A 15,532-nucleotide genomic window follows, 5' to 3' on the forward strand; every position below is an offset into this window, starting at 1 on the left:
ATGAGCTCCTATTTAACTCTGAATGGAGTTGCGGTTGCTGCTGCTGTTTTTCCACTACCATGATGAGTGGAGAGATTCTCCCTCTTTCATCTGGGCTATCTCTGATTCTCTGTAGCTGAAGCTCTGTCTCCTGACGTCTTTAGACATGGCAGAACTTGTCATAATGGAAATCAATCCGTCCAAGATCAACTCCAGTTGTCCCTCTGGCACATAAGAGGCAGGGCAGAACTGCTAAAATAAACACACAGAGACACATTTAATCCATAGATAACAGGTGGTGGGAAGACCTAGATTGTGGAGGGTGGGGACAAGGTCACACTAGCCAGGGCACCCTCCTGCAAGGGATCAAAACTTTGAGACTGTACTTTTTGAAAATACTAAGGAAAAACCATCTTCCGCAGAAACTGCTGCTTGCCTTCTATCACTGTGCCATTGAGAGCGTGCTCACTTATGGCTTATGTGTGTGGTACGGAAGCTGTACTACCCAGGACAGGATGGGGTTGTGCAGGGTTGTTAAAGCAGCAGAGAGCATTGTTGGCTGCCCACTCTCCACCTTAGAGCAGATTTATGCCACAAGGTGCCATAGGAAGGCACTGGACATAGTAAAAGATCCATCGCATCCTGGTCACTGTCTCTTCGAGCTCCTGCCGTCGGGACGGAGATACAGGACGATGAAGACAAGAACGAGCCGTCTTAAGAACAGCTTCTTCTCCAGAGCGAACTTGGCCCTGAATGGGAAGCCCGGACTTTGAAAGTCATTTAATCTCCCTTGCTGTATTAAACTGTATTGTTTTAATTAGTGTTTTTATGGAGCAGTCAAGTAATTTCGTTGTCCCCGAAGGGGGCAATGACAATAAAGATATTATTATTATTATTATTATTATTATTATTATTATTATTATTATTATTAAAAAGTTGCTCATTTGGACTCCCAGTGGACCATGGCAAACTGGAAAGAGTCCATTGCTTGCTCATCTGCCAGCATGGATAATTATTTGGTGATAAAAGGTGGTCAGAATATCTGACTGCCAAGAATTTCTCTCCTAGGGTCAATGAGAGATTAATAGGCAGGCCTCAGAAGTTCTGGAAAGACACTCGTCCATCATTATCAAGATGAAGATTAAACCTCCGAAGACATAGGGGGAGGGGTTAGTTCAGAGCATGGGGTTACAGCAGCTCATACACTGAATAATTGTCCTTCAATTAGGGATTCAAGTTTACATCATTATTCTTTGGCTTTTAAAAAAAATTGGAAAGAAAAGTTCACTGGGCTCCCTATTTGCCCATTAAACAGCACCCAGGGACAGTAGTTGCTAAGGGCTACAAAATAATATAAAAAATCATAACAGGGTAAAAATTGTTATTGGTTTCAGAACTCACAGGGTTAAGGAGTTCTGGTGACGTCTCTTCCCTGAGGCGTGGTTAGAAACTCTTATGGGAGTGGTTTGACTCTGAGAGTTTCAGTCTGGTTTCGCTTTTGCGGAGAGAGGGCGCAAGATGGGTGAGCTTTCACCAGGTTTGAAGTTATGCTGTTAAACTTTATGATTAAAGGCTAAGAAGATAAGGAACGCCTTTGTGTCTGAATTTATTACCCACATGCTGCATTGCTTCACCGCTGTGTTTACTTTGCTAACGGCAAGAGGCAGAGGCCGGAAGGACTTTTGCATATGCACGGACAGGCAGCAGAGCTGCGCAAGGAAGCGTGCCGGGCTCCATGATTGTTTTTCTTGGCACTCATGGCAACTTTGGCCTCTCCGTTGCCATAGGTTATGGGTGCTTGCCAACGCTTTGAAGCATTGGAACGTCCCACATGTGGGGGAGCCAGCAGGAAGGTTGCTGGGGCCAGCTGGAGCTCTGGAGCTGTGGCTTTGAAGCTGGAAGGAGCTCGCTGGGGAGAAGCGGTCTGCCTGAGCCGATCTGCCGGAGACCGGAGGAAGCTGTTGCCCTCGTGAGTAAGCTTACCCCGGGGGAGGAGGAGATGGCTCAGTCCCAGGAACATGGCTTTGAGCTTAAGCTGCCATGTGAAAAGTTAACCACTCAAACATGGTTGGAGTGGAGTTATTTAGCAGAGTTGTCCCTAGTTGGAGCCAAGCTCTGGGAATTGATCAAGCCGATGTCCGGGTCAGCTGGGGCAGCTGTTACAAGCCAACGTGAAGCTGAGGAGCGTGTGCTTACGTTTCTGGCTGATAATGTAAGTGCTGATTTAAGGCCCATAGTTCTGGATGCAAGGAGGCCGGGGGCCGCGTGGCTAGCTCTACAGGAAGTGTGTGAAGCTGTGGGCGGCAGCAAGGGCCGGGAAATGGCTGCATCAGAACAGGGAAGGCAAGAGGGGACTAACCACCTTCGTGGAAGCCAGTGCACAGCTGGGAAAGGCTGTGGGACCCCTGAGGGGGGCGAAGGGACTATCACCACTGCTGCTGTTGCTGCCAGTTTTGCAGAGTTTAAAAGCTGCATGGGTGATGCAACGTGTCTGCGTGAGGAGCTTGGAGAGAGGCAAGCTGCTGGGGGCCCTTTACCCATCACTGGGGGTGCAGGAAAGCGTCCTGGGAGCCCTGTGAGCAGTGGGGGGGCGGTGAGGAGTAAAAGCACAGAAAAGCCTCTTTTTCCAAAGGCTGCCAAGAGTTGTTTGCGTCGAAAGTCGAAGCCTGGGAAACAAGACAGAGCTAGATGCTTCAAGGTCAGCCATCTGCTGCAGAGGGAGATAACGGCTGCAGAGTTGTCTGGGAGCTCTGAGATAAGTCCAGTCTTCAGAGCAACGCAGGATGTTGTGGTTTCGGACGCTGCCAAGGACAGCAGAGGCAGCGGGACGTTTGTTGGCATGGCAACGCTACAAAACAATGCCAACAGGGACACAGATGTGAAGTGGGTGTTGGATTCGGGAGCCAGTCATCACCTCATTGGGACGCCATCTACTGGGGAGCTGCGGGATTGCAGGGCTGTTTTAACTGGAACTGTGGTGACATTAGCTGACGGCACAAAACGGAAAGTTTCTAAAGCTGCAAATGTATATGTTTCTGTTTTGCAGGCGGAGCTGGAGTGTTTCATTGTACCAGGGATGAAGTGTTGCCTGTTATCGATACCTGCTCTGGCGAAGCAGGGGTACAAAATTTGTTTTGAAAATGATACCTGTTCCATTTTCAGAGGGGGGAGACAACTTGTCAACGTGGAATGCAAGAACAATCTCTTTGTTCTGGAAACTCCTCTGGAGGGTGGGGGGAATGCAGGAAAAGCACAGGCGCAGTGTGCTAGTGTTCCCAGCCATGATTCATGTGTTCATATATGGCACAGGAGAATGTCTCATGCTTGTCTGGAAGATGTTAAGAGGCTGCCAGGCTGCACCAAAGGTTGTAAAATCACGCCATGTGAGGGATCCCTAGTGTGCAGGGCATGCAGCAAGGTTTAAAGGTGCAGGTTTCCTGGGGTAAAGAGGGTAACCACAAAACCTTTTGAGTTGGTTCACACAGACCTTACAGGACCCATGAAGTGTGAGAGTCTGGGTGGGGCCAGGTTTTTGCTAACGATGGCAGATGATTTTTCTCAGAATTTATGGTGTTTCTCTCTCAGGTCACAGAGGGAGGCAATGCAACTGATCCAGGATTGGGTTGCGGAGGTGGAACTAAGGTTCTCCACCAAGGTGCAAGAGTTCAGAAGCGACTGTGGGTCACAGTTCACTGGGTCTGCTCTGAAGGAATTCTTCAAGGAAAAGGGAATTCGTCACCAGGTGACGGGTGCAAAGTCTCCTCAAGAGAGAGGCGTGGCAGAGCACAGGAGTGAAGCACTGGCTGAAGCTGTCAGGGTTTTACTGTGTGACTCTGGGCTGCCTCAGAGCTTTTGGAGTGAGGCTTGGAAATTTGCCAGCTTTGTTTTTAACAGGTCCTACAATCACGATGTAGGTGACACACCGTATTTTCTGTTGCACAAGCAAAAGCCACAGGTGCATTTCTTCCGTTCGTTTGGTTCGAGGGCTTCAGTGCCGATACCAACAGCGCAACGGAAGGAGGGTGGTCCTAGGTGCCAGGACATGATCTTCTGTGGGTATGATCCTGCAACAAATGGGTGGAAGTTTGCATACCCAGAGGGTGATCAGACCAAGCTGCTGGTCAGCAAGCATGCTGAGTTCTTTGAGCAGGGAGGTTGGTCACGGCCTAAGGTTGGTTCTGATTTTCTCTCAGAATGCTTGTCTGATTCTGAGGGGGAGGAAAGGGAGGAGGAAAGGGAGGAAGGAGAGCCAGAGGCGGAGCCTGTTGCTGAAGACCAGGTTGCTGATGATGGTCAAGCACAGGGGTGAGTTTCTCCACAGGTTAAGAGAGAACCCAAGAGCGAGCCTTCATCTCCTGTTAGCCAAGTGCAGGAGGCCCGAAGACGCAGCAAGTCAGAGGGGGAGTCTTCTGAGCTTGCTGGAGACACACTTGCTGACCCCAGTGGGTCAGGAGGAGCGCCCGAGGTTGTGCTCCGGCGGTCAACTCGGACCACAAAGGGGATTCCACCTGAGAGGTTTCAGGTCACCAGTGCGTGGGTTGGTTTCGCACAGTGTGATTCTGGGAGTGTGGAAGGGATTCAACAATTGCCTGGTATAGATGCCAGTGGGAGGCAAAAGGCAATGGGAGGTGAGTTGAACTCAAAGAGGTCTGTAAATAGGGGTTCACAGTTTCCCTCAGGATTCGAGACGAGAGGGGGTGTTATTGGTTTCAGATCTCACAGGGTTAAGGAGTTCTGGTGACGTCTCTTCCCTGAGGCGTGGTTAGAAACTCTTATGGGAGTGGTTTGACTCTGAGAGTTTAGTCTGGTTTCGCTTTTGCGGAGAGAGGGCGCAAGATGGGTGAGCTTTCACCAGGTTTGAAGTTATGCTGTTAAACTTTATGATTAAAGGCTAAGAAGATAAGGAACGCCTTTGTGTCTGAATTTATTACCCACATGCTGCATTGCTTCACCGCTGTGTTTACTTTGCTAACGGCAAGAGGCAGAGGCCGGAAGGACTTTTGCATATGCACGGACAGGCAGCAGAGCTGCGCAAGGAAGCGTGCCGGGCTCCATGATTGTTTTTCTTGGCACTCATGGCAACTTTGGCCTCTCCGTTGCCATAAAAATGTCCTCAAGAAGCTTTAAATATCGGCTAACTTAAAAAGATATACCGGACTGTGACTTTATCAACTGTTTACGATGTATTATTAATGTTCTTGCCCAAAGAGGAAGGCTTTACTGAAGAAAGCGCTATCGCTATCGCTCTCTCATATTAATAGATTTCGAACAAATGTGGAAATGATACTCCTTAAATGAATTGTGTAAAATTTATTCCTTAAGTAAATTTTGTAGTTTGCTGTGGGAGCCATGAAGTCATGGGAAAGGCTTGTAGCGCCACCTGGTGCCTCGCTGACCTCAGTGACCTGCATGTCCATGCCTTGCAGTGTATTAAGTGCATAACCTTATATGGAGTTGTGTTTCCTCTGGGCAGTAATTACCTTATATGGCGATGGGTGGGTAAAAGCCATGACCGGATGAGGTAACGTGAGACCTTGAAAAACGGCCATGCGACAGAAGAGAACAAAGGGGAATAAAATCAGAGGAGAGTGGTCGAAGGAGCTGCTCATACCATCCTGAAAATATTGCTGGCTCTCTGTGTCTTTTTTCAAATGCTATACAGCGCCATTTGTGACGGCTGGCTTCCGTCAAGTGGTGCCCCGTGTGAGACTGACTAAAAGAATACGTCTGAGGTTTTTCGATCCATGCAACGGATATCATCGACTCACCACACCCGGCAAGGGTTGCAAGCGCTAATCATCTTCGGATCTCCGGTGAGTTCGATCTCTTTTATCTTGATTTTTGAAAAATGGGCAGCTCTTTGTCTATTCCCCAACAGAAATTTTTAAAAGACTTAAAATTTCTCCTCTCCTCCAACAAATTGGAAGTTCCTGAGGGTGATTTGCTACAGCTTATTCTGGCCATCGATGAGCATTGCCCCTGGTTTCCTGCAGATGGGACTTGGGAATTAAAACATTGGGATAAGATTGGAGCACATTTTCATGGACACCCCAGTTAACAGCGTATTGTGATATTTAACCAAAAACATCTAGCAGCATAAACATGGGAACTGTAAAATGAGGTTTAGAAACAATCAAAAGAATATCATCTGCGTATGAATTCAATTTATATTCAACTGAATTGTGGACTACTCCATAGATCTCCCTATGTTGTCTAATAGCAGAAGCAAATATGAAAAAGCAAGGGTGAAATCAGACATGCTTGTCTAGTTCCTCTAAGTTGGGGTGCTCCAATGCACAGTCCCAAGAGCTGCATGCAGCCCTCAAGACCTTTGTCTCCTTCCAGAAGCCAAGGGTGGGGCCTGCGGACGGTAGAGCTTCCTGCAGTGGCTGGGGGTGGGAGACCTCAGTTGACCTGTGTCTCAACATGGTCCATATTCAAGTATCACGGCCTGGCTGGATGAGGAGGAGCAGGGGAGCCTCCCATCCAAGAGCCCCTCAAGGAAGACAGGGAAGATGAGGACTGAACCCCTGGGTCCTAGTGGTGGGACAAGGGGGAAGGGTTGAGCTGGGAGGTGCTGGAATCAAGGTGGCTGTCAGAAGGAGGAGGCCCTTCCAGGACAAGGCCGGAGGCTGAGTGTCTCAATGTGAGCAGACAGTGAGAAATCAGGGAGTACACCTGCCATCCCACAGCAGAACAGTCTCAGTCCTGCTGGCTCTCCTCCTCTCACACCCTGATCTAGAAGAGTCCTACATGTTGACAGACAGACCCAGGGGAGGAGCTCACCCCCATGTTGCAGTCTCCATCTGTTGGGAAGGGCTCCAGAGTGAGAAGCTAAAGGCGGGGCTGGAGCTAAGTTTCCTGCAACTTCTTGAGCTGAAGGAGTCAAGCCAGGATGACCTCGCTGTCTCCCCAGCCTCTTCTTGACCTGCAATGGCCCGGCACTTCCCTGTCAGCCCTTGTGATACAGAAGCACGATCCTTCTAAACCTTCAGCCTTCCATATCCCAGGCATGACCTTGCTCAAGCTTGCAGTGGTGCCACAATCTCGCGCAAGTCAGCAGGCTCCCGCGAGAGCACAGCACCAAAATATGTGCACCCCAATTTACATCAGAGGAATGTTGGAGGGTGTGGAATGAGCTTCTTTCACCAAAGTTAGACGTTTTCAGCTGCCCATTCTCTTATGCCTCTCAGAGTTTGAAGGCACATGTGGGAGTTTTTGCAAACATGTTTTTCACCAGCCTGCACCTGCGCATGAAGCCATGTAAAGAACTGAGGGCATTTCAGAGTCCATGCTTCTTCCCTTTATAATTATCAAAATCATAGAGGGGTTTTTCTTTCATCTTCTTCTCAACAAAGCTCCAGAGATTTCTCCAAAGATCACCTTTGAGTCCACTTAACGAGATATCTGAATTGACAACAACATACGGTCATTAAGACCGTAAAAAGGATTGGTGCATAAAGGCCTTCTGTACCACTGACAATTTGGGTTCAGATTTAGGACAGGCAAATTGCTATACAAGGGTGCAAGGCTGACCTCTATTCCTTCTAGGTGTGAAGTCTTGGTTGCATCCCATCAACATTATCTAATTATTTTCTAGGTCAGAGGAGCAGTCACAGGAAAGGAAGGTGTTCCAAGCAGGCACAGAATGGTACTGCTTCTCCTGCTCTTCCTGCCTCATGCAGACTGTGGAGCGAAGGCAAAATGCCCCTTGACTTTGGAGAGAGACTGGATTGAGCCATTCAATTATTACAGGCCAGGAGACCACCTCATTAGTGGAGTCTTCTCTGCCACAGCTGCTGTATTAAATCCGTGGCACTTCAATGAGCCTCCCTCTACCAGCTTTCGGAAGTAAGTCAATTTAGGGCAATGGGGTTACTGCTGCTCCGTGTAATATCGATTTTTACTTATCATCCTTTTGGAGCTGTAGTGTTTCTGTGTACTTTGGTCCTGCCAGGTTGTGGTGCTATGGGGGTCTATATTTTTAATTATTTATTTTCTTTTTTAATGTTTGCATTCTTTTTTAAAACAAATCAATAAAATTACTTGTAAAATAACAGGCTTGGAAGGGACCCGAGGGGAAGGGAGGAGAGTGTGAGAGAGGGGGAAAATAGATGTTCTGTGTTACTTAATAAGCCTCTAAAAACCTTTTCTCTCCTATTATTCTTTGAAAGTCTGTGCCCGTCTAATTCCATCATGAAAAATTCACTCTATTTTAGTTTTGTTTTCCATAGAATAATGAGTATTGACTGAACAAGGCTTTCCCAACAATCAGGCATCATTAAGTGAGGATTGGCTGTCAAACATCTGAACTTGGATCAGTGTTAGTATGATTAAATTCTAGAAATTGAATGCAGGACTTTAGATTATCCTTAGAAGCTTGTCAAAAAAAAGCAAGAGTTGGAAGTGATATAGTCACTGAATGCTGGAGGATAGGCTGTGATATGTACATTTTTTTCAGGAAAGCAGGAACAAAGTACTGGTTGCCCCTGTCCTTCTTCTTGGCCATTCAAGAGATCAACCAGAATCCCAGGCTCTTGCCCAACATCACTCTGGGCTACAATATCTATGAGAACTTTTTTCAAGGAAGGGTAACGTATGAAGCTTTGGTAGACCTGGTCTCTTCTAGGCAGGCGAATGTTCCAAACTACAACTGCGGAGGACAAAATAACTTGATCGCTGTTCTTGAAGGGGCTGACTCTGACTCTGAGAACTCCATCCAGATTTCAAGCATGTTGAGCATCTATAAAATGCCACAGGTAGGAATGGAGATGGAGGGATTATCTGGCTGTGCTTCTCAGGCATGAAAGTGTTGGGTAGTGTCAACTCAGAATGAGGAAGACATAGGAGGTCAAGGGATTGAAGAAAGGAGATAAGGAATGGTCAGATGAATTGCTGTGCTCTTTTGGATATTACCTGTCCTTCCTCCCTTCCATTTGTGTCAAATGTGGATGTGTGTGTGTGTGTGTGTGTGTGTGTGTGTGTGTTTGTATGCCCGTGCATATAAAATGAGAAGGAAGGGAACTTCCCTCATACTAGTCACCATACCACTAAAAATTGAATAAAGCAGAAAAGTTTCCCCTGAGTGAAACTGTGAAATTTTGTTTATTAATTGAAAACTTTCATAACCCACTCAATAATTTAAAAACCTTTTAGTAGTGCACCACATAAAGCAGTAAGAAAATTGTTGAAATGTACAGTAGAATGCCAGTAAAATAGAAGGATAAAAGCTTATTTTAAAAGATGAAAACAGGAACTGAAGGACTTCATAAAGATAAAGATGGGATGCAATCTTATGTGCCAAGGAAATTTTGAGCAAAAAAAGCAACGTGTCTTTATAAAGAAAATATATGTTATTTGGGGTAAGAATGATTTCAGCTTTGATCCCAAACAATGCAAGCCAACGGTCAATCTTTTCTTGCCAGGTCAACTATGCTTTTGGTTCCCATGCTCTGAATGACAAGAGGCAGTTCCCTTTTTTCTATCGGACGGTCCCCAAAGAAGACGCCATATACCCAGCGATTGTCAAGCTGCTCCATCACTTCAGATGGACATTCATTGGTCTCATTGCTCCAGACACTGAAAACGGAGAGATGTTCAAGAAGACATTGCAACCTATGCTTGAAGAGAGTGGCATTTGTGTTGCTGTCTCACAAAGTATTCCACCACTTAATCCATACCGTATGAGTTTCAAACTTGCTCCATCAGAAAAGTGGCAACAAGTCCATGTATTCTTATATTACGTAGAATCTACTTATTTCTTTCTAGGAATTAAACTTGCAGAAATGATATTTGACCAGCTCGTCAAACCCACTGTGGGGAAAGTCTTGATCTTCACACCTATGTGGGATTTGAGTGTGGACTTAATTGGGTTAATCAACAATGGTTTACATTTCCAGAACTTTCACAGTATTCTTTCTTTCCCTATTGGGGCAAATAAATGGGCCGAATATGGCGATTTTCATGCCTTTTACTTTGCAATTAAGCAGTTTTGGCTGGAAGCTTTTACTTGTTCCTATTTAGAGCACACATTGTCAGTGAAACGATGGACAAGATGCAGAGAAAGAGAGGAACTGGAGATGCTGCCCCAAGACCATCTGGAAAGACTCTTATCTCTAAACAGCTACAGGATTTACAACACTGTCCAAGCTGTGGCACGTTCCTTAAATGCTGCATATTCCTCCAGATCTAAGTGGAGGTTGAAGGACAGTCTGGAAGTTCAAAGGTTACAGCCATGGCAGGTATTTTCTTTCCCATCACTGTCATCTCTGCCAAACATGACAATCAATTGTACAATTCCTGAATGGTTGTCTTGGATATTGTCTGAGAACTTGGGGAATGTGGTGGGCAGGTGAGATTGTGAAAACCGCTTTGTGAAGTGCCCTGAATTGGACCCTTTTTATCTCCTCTAAGACGATACTCTCTCTGGGAACAGTTCCTACCACTGGCCTAATCTCTTCTCTGCCTTGCAGTGGCCCATTTGACCCCCACCCCCTCCATAAGAATTCCCTTGGGCAGGGAAGATGGCATTGCACAGGCTCTCTCTCCCAAAGCCTTCTTCCCTCCTGTTGGCACCTACTGAGCTCCACTGAGCTCTATGCTTTGTCCAAAGATTGTGCGTGTTGATGGAGCCTGTATTAAGTGTCTGAGTGACTCATCTTCTCATTACAATAGAGTCTGATACACAGTCATACTTCGGGTTACGGACGTTTCAGGTTGCGTTTTTCAGGTTACAGACCCGCTGAAACCCGGGGGTTCCGGAACAGGTTACTTCTGGGTTTCGGGTGTTGTGCATGTGCAGAAGCGCTGAATCGCAACCCCCGTGTGCACTGACGCACCGCTGCAAGTTGCGAATGCTGCAGGTTGCGAACATGCATCCCGCACAGATCACGTTCGCAACCCGAGCATCCAATGTATACGGACATTTGTCATATTTCTGGCGTATTTATATTCCGACCCCATTAATATGCTTTGAACTAAATTTTCCATTTCATATAGAGTATCTTGAATATTTTTTATCTTGAATATTTTTATACAGAGCAGATAATAGCTGCAGTCATCATCTGAGGCCTTTCTTCGTGTCCTTCCTTCATGAGAAGTCTGGAGGGTGGCAACACAAGAATGCGCCTTTTCTGCAGTGGCTCCCCGGTTGCAGAATGCTGTCTCCAGGAAGGTTTGTCTGGCACCTTCATTGTACATCTTTTGGTGCCAGACTGGAGTCACATGCAGCTCAGAACACAGAGGCAGGCACTTCTTAACCATTTATTCAAGAAAATGGCATATGACTCAGCAAAACTTCCCATTCGGTCTTTTATCTTTTTTAAAGTTTTTGTTTATACTTTTAAAATATATACATTTTATTAGTTAGTCCAGAAATCAGCATACAACTCAGCAACATTTCCCAAATGGTCTTTTCTTCTTCTTTATAGTTTTATTTATACTTTTCTAATTTATACATTTCATTAGTTTTGCAATCATTTTAATATTTCAAAGACTGACTTCCTTCCCCCTCTTTCTATGGTTCCTTAAATTTACTTTTTAATATCTTCTGCATATCCAAATTCATTTCATTTGCTCTTTAAATTATCTAATTTAAATATATATTCTTATGAAATTGCAGGATGTTACAATAATCCATGGGACGCGGGTGGCGCTGTGGGTAAAATCTCAGTGCCTAGGAATTGCCGATTGTATGGTCGGTGGTTCGAATCCCCGCAGCGGGGTGAGCTCCCATCGTTCGGTCCCAGCTCCTTCCCACCTAGCAGTTCGAAAGCACGTCAAAGTGCAAGTAGATGAATAGGTACCGCTTTATAGCGGGAAGGTAAACAGCGTTTCCGTGTGCTGCGCTGGTGCAGGCTCGCCAGAGCAGCTTCGTCACGCTGGCCATGTGACTCGGAAGTGTCTCTGGACAGCGCTGGCCCCCGGCTCTTAAGCGAGATGGGCGCGCAACCCCAGAGTCGGACACGACTGGCCCGCACGGGCAGTGGTACCTTTACCTTTTACAATAATCCTGCCAATGTTTTTAGATGTTTGGAATTTATCTGTAAATATTCAATAAACCATTTCAAAATTCGTTTATAAAAAAATTGTTATGATGGTTTCTTATTCTTCTGGTAAGTTTTACCATTTCTGCATATTGCATTAGATTTTGTATCCATTTTTCATTTGCAGGGACTTCTGCTTTATTCCTTTTTAATTTTAATTTAATTTTTTGTACAATTTAGATACTTCTGTCCTTATCATTCCCAAAATGTCCTTGGCTTCTCCAGCAGCCTCTTCACCCTTCTCCTCTGCTTCAGCCTCAGAATCTGAACTGCTTCCCATCACCGACTCTCCCTGCTCACTAAACCCTGTTGCCCCTTCAGCATCCAGCCCCTCATTGCAGTCTTCTTCCTCTGAGCTCTCCTCAGTCTCCCATCACCAATCCCCTGGCTCTGAGCCTTCCTCCCCTGGGGGTTCCCTGGCTGGTGCTTCCCACCAAACTGCCCAACCAGTCCCTGACACTCTGTAGCCAATCCCAAATGAGAGCAGATCCAAGCATGAAATGCGCAGAGTTGAATAGTCAGTGTTGTTTCCCCTGTTCTATATGTGGCCCTTTTCTCTGCCATTCTAGCTCCACTCTTTCCTGGGAGATGCCCAGTTTTACAATTCTTCAATGGACGGAGTGTATTTGGATGAGAACAGGGAACTGGCAGCTGACTTGGACATTGTGAACTGGATGGTGTTTCCAAATCGGTCCCTTCTTAGAGAGATCATTGGGAGCATCGATAGGCAGAAATCCCCAGACCTAAAGTGCTCCATCGACCAGAATGCCACTGTGTGCCCCAAATGGCTCATCAAGGTGGGGAAAATAATTTGTTTCATTTTATTAATTTCCCATCCGATAAGTTCAAATCATGCCACCATGTTTTGTGTTGCACTGCTTTTCAAATGCCTCCTGCATTCCTTGAAAATCTAACAGAAACTGCCTTGGTAGCGCTGGTTGATGATCTCCGGCGAGCTAGGGACAAAGGTGAGAGCTGTTTCCTAGTTCTGCTGGATCTCTCAGCGGCCGTTGATACAATCGACCATAACATCCTTCTGGACCGTCTAGAGAGGCTGGGAGCTGGGGGCACTGTTATACAGTGGTTTCGCTCCTTCCTCCTGGGCCGTGTTTAGAAAGTGGTGGTGGGGATGTGTGTTCAGACCCCTGGACCCTCACTTGTGGGGTGCCTCGGGGTTCCGTCCTCTCCCCCATGCTTTTTAACATCTATATGAAGCCACTGGGAGAGATCATCAGGGGGTTTGGGCTGGGTGTTCATCAATATGCAGATGATACCCAGCTCTAACTCTCTTTCAGATCAGAACCAGTGAAGGCGGTGAAGGTCCTGTGTGAGTGCCTGGAGGTGGTTGGAGGATGGATGGCAGCTAATGGATTGAGGTTGAATCCTGACAAGACAGAAGTACTGTTTTTGGGGGACAGGGGCGGGCTGGTGTGGAGGACTCCCTGGTCCTGAATGGGGTAACTGTGCCCCTGAAGGACCAGGTGCGCAGCCTGGGAGTCATTTTGGACTCACAGCTATCCATGGAGGCGCAGGTCAATTCTGTATCCAGGGCAGCTGTCTACCAACTCCACCTGGTACACAGGCTGAGACCCTACCTGCCCACGGACTGTCTCGCCAGAGTGGTGCATGCTCTGGTTATCTCCCGCTTGGACTACTGCAATGCGCTCTACGTGGGGCTACCTTTGAAGGTGACCTGGAAACTACAACTAATCCAGAATGCGGCAGCTAGACTGGTGGCTGGGGGCGGCCGCCAAGACCACATAACACTGGTTTTGAAAGACCTACATTGGCTCCCAGTACGTTTCCGAGCACAATTCAAAGTGATGGTGTTGATCTTTAAAGCCCTAAACGGCCTCGGCCCAGTATACCTGAAGGAGCATCTCCACCCCCATCGTTCTGCCTGAGGAGATTTCACCCTCCCATACCCAAGAATCTCCTGATCATCTCCTGGTGGTCTCTGCTGACTCTCCACAGAGGAGGAGGTGTGCCCTGCCTATCTACTTATTCTGCCCAGCAATATCACTGTGTGTGTGAGAGAGAGTCAGTCAGTCAGTGTATCGGAGAGAGTGAGAGTGTTAGAGATCCTAGAGATAAGATTGCTGCTAAGAGCAGCTGCAGACTCTCAGTGTAGCATTGATTTATGCTTAGAATATTCAGCTCTGTATATAGTTTTGTATCATAGTTGTAGTTACAGAATAAAAGGAAGATATTTTACAGAGCTGCTCTCCGAGTGGTTTATACTCTGCAAGACTCTGCAAAACTCTGCTGCGCAACGACTGTATTATTGAGACAGTGAATCCGGTGCTCCCAGCTCTAAGCTGTGAGTCCACAGCACTGTGACCTGTTCCTGTGAGAAAGGAGGTCTCTGGCGGTGCTACCCAGCTCGCCTAGCCCAGTCGGGGTTGAGGTGCAAGAGTCCAGTTGGTGCACTGGCTCTAGGGCGATGCTGACATCGGTTATGGGCCCAGTCGTTGTTCCAGTCGTCTGACCTGACGTTGTTCCAGTCATCCCAGGCGTCCCAGTCGTCCCAGTCGCCAGAGGTTTCTGTTGCTGTTTGCCGGACGGTGGAACGGACGCTGCATGCTGGACTGATTTGCGGTGCCCAGAAGCAGAGCTGTTTTGGAGCAGAGTGTTCAAGCTGCCGCTGTTGCTGTTGCTGCTGCTTGATTTATGGAGGTATGTTGCTGACTGCCAAAGGAAGAAGATAGCATCCCTGTTTGCCTGTTAATTGCGCTCTGAGTGGGAGAGAGAGTGGCTGAAGGAGTCAAGGCTTTGCACGAGGGAAGTGTCTTGCTCTAAGTAATAGCAGACATGGCCTGTGCACATTCTGGCCAGATGGCTCTGTCCTTTCCTCTCCTCACGCCTGAAACCTATGCAGTTTGGCAAGTAAAGATGAAAGCACTTTTACAGAGGGAGAAGCTATTTCACACGATAGAAGATGACCCTCCCGATGAGGATGCAGATGATTGGCCTGAGTGGCATGCTGCAGATATGAAAGCCCGAGGGACAATTGTTTAGAGTGTTTCAGACCACTTGCTGGTGAACATAGAGGGTCAAGAGACTGCACAAGCTTTTTGGCATAAGTTGAGAGATATGCATCTGAGACAAAATGCTGGTTCCAGTGTGATTTTCTTTAAGAAGCTGTGCAGGCTGCAGTTGGAGAAAGGTGGTGATTTGCCTAGCCATCTATCTCAATTAAAGCGTCTCAGACAGGACCTTGTTCAGCGAGACCTGGCTATTTCAGAGGCTGTGTTTGCAATGCTGATGATCAATAGCCTAGATGAGTCTTATGGTGGAGTGGCTGCCCAGATTTCCACAATGCCTTCTGACCGGCTAACAGAAGATTATGTGTCTAGCGTGCTTCTGAATGAGTGGGATCGCAGACAGGCTGTTAGAGAAAGCCGGGAAAACTGTGCTGTTAAAAATATGCTTGAAAATGTGCCTGAGTCTTCAGCAGGGGAAAGTGAAAGTGAAACTGCTGCTGTTAAAGCTTTGGAATTGAAGCGGTG

The 15,532-nt window shown here is 46.9% G+C and overlaps 1 protein-coding gene across 1 annotated transcript in view; it reads right to left on the reverse strand.

Annotated features, from left to right (window-relative positions):
• Positions 1-15,532, reverse strand: part of LOC309527547 (vomeronasal type-2 receptor 26-like) — a gene marked incomplete at its 5' end in the record, with an annotated part of 169,648 nt that overhangs the window by 30,586 nt on the left and 123,530 nt on the right. The gene's annotated exons all lie outside the window — the stretch shown is intronic.

The sequence above is a fragment of the Podarcis vaucheri genome (genome assembly GCF_965113315.1).
Source record: "Podarcis vaucheri genome assembly, chromosome: 2".
NCBI classification, from domain to species: domain Eukaryota; kingdom Metazoa; phylum Chordata; class Lepidosauria; order Squamata; family Lacertidae; genus Podarcis; species Podarcis vaucheri.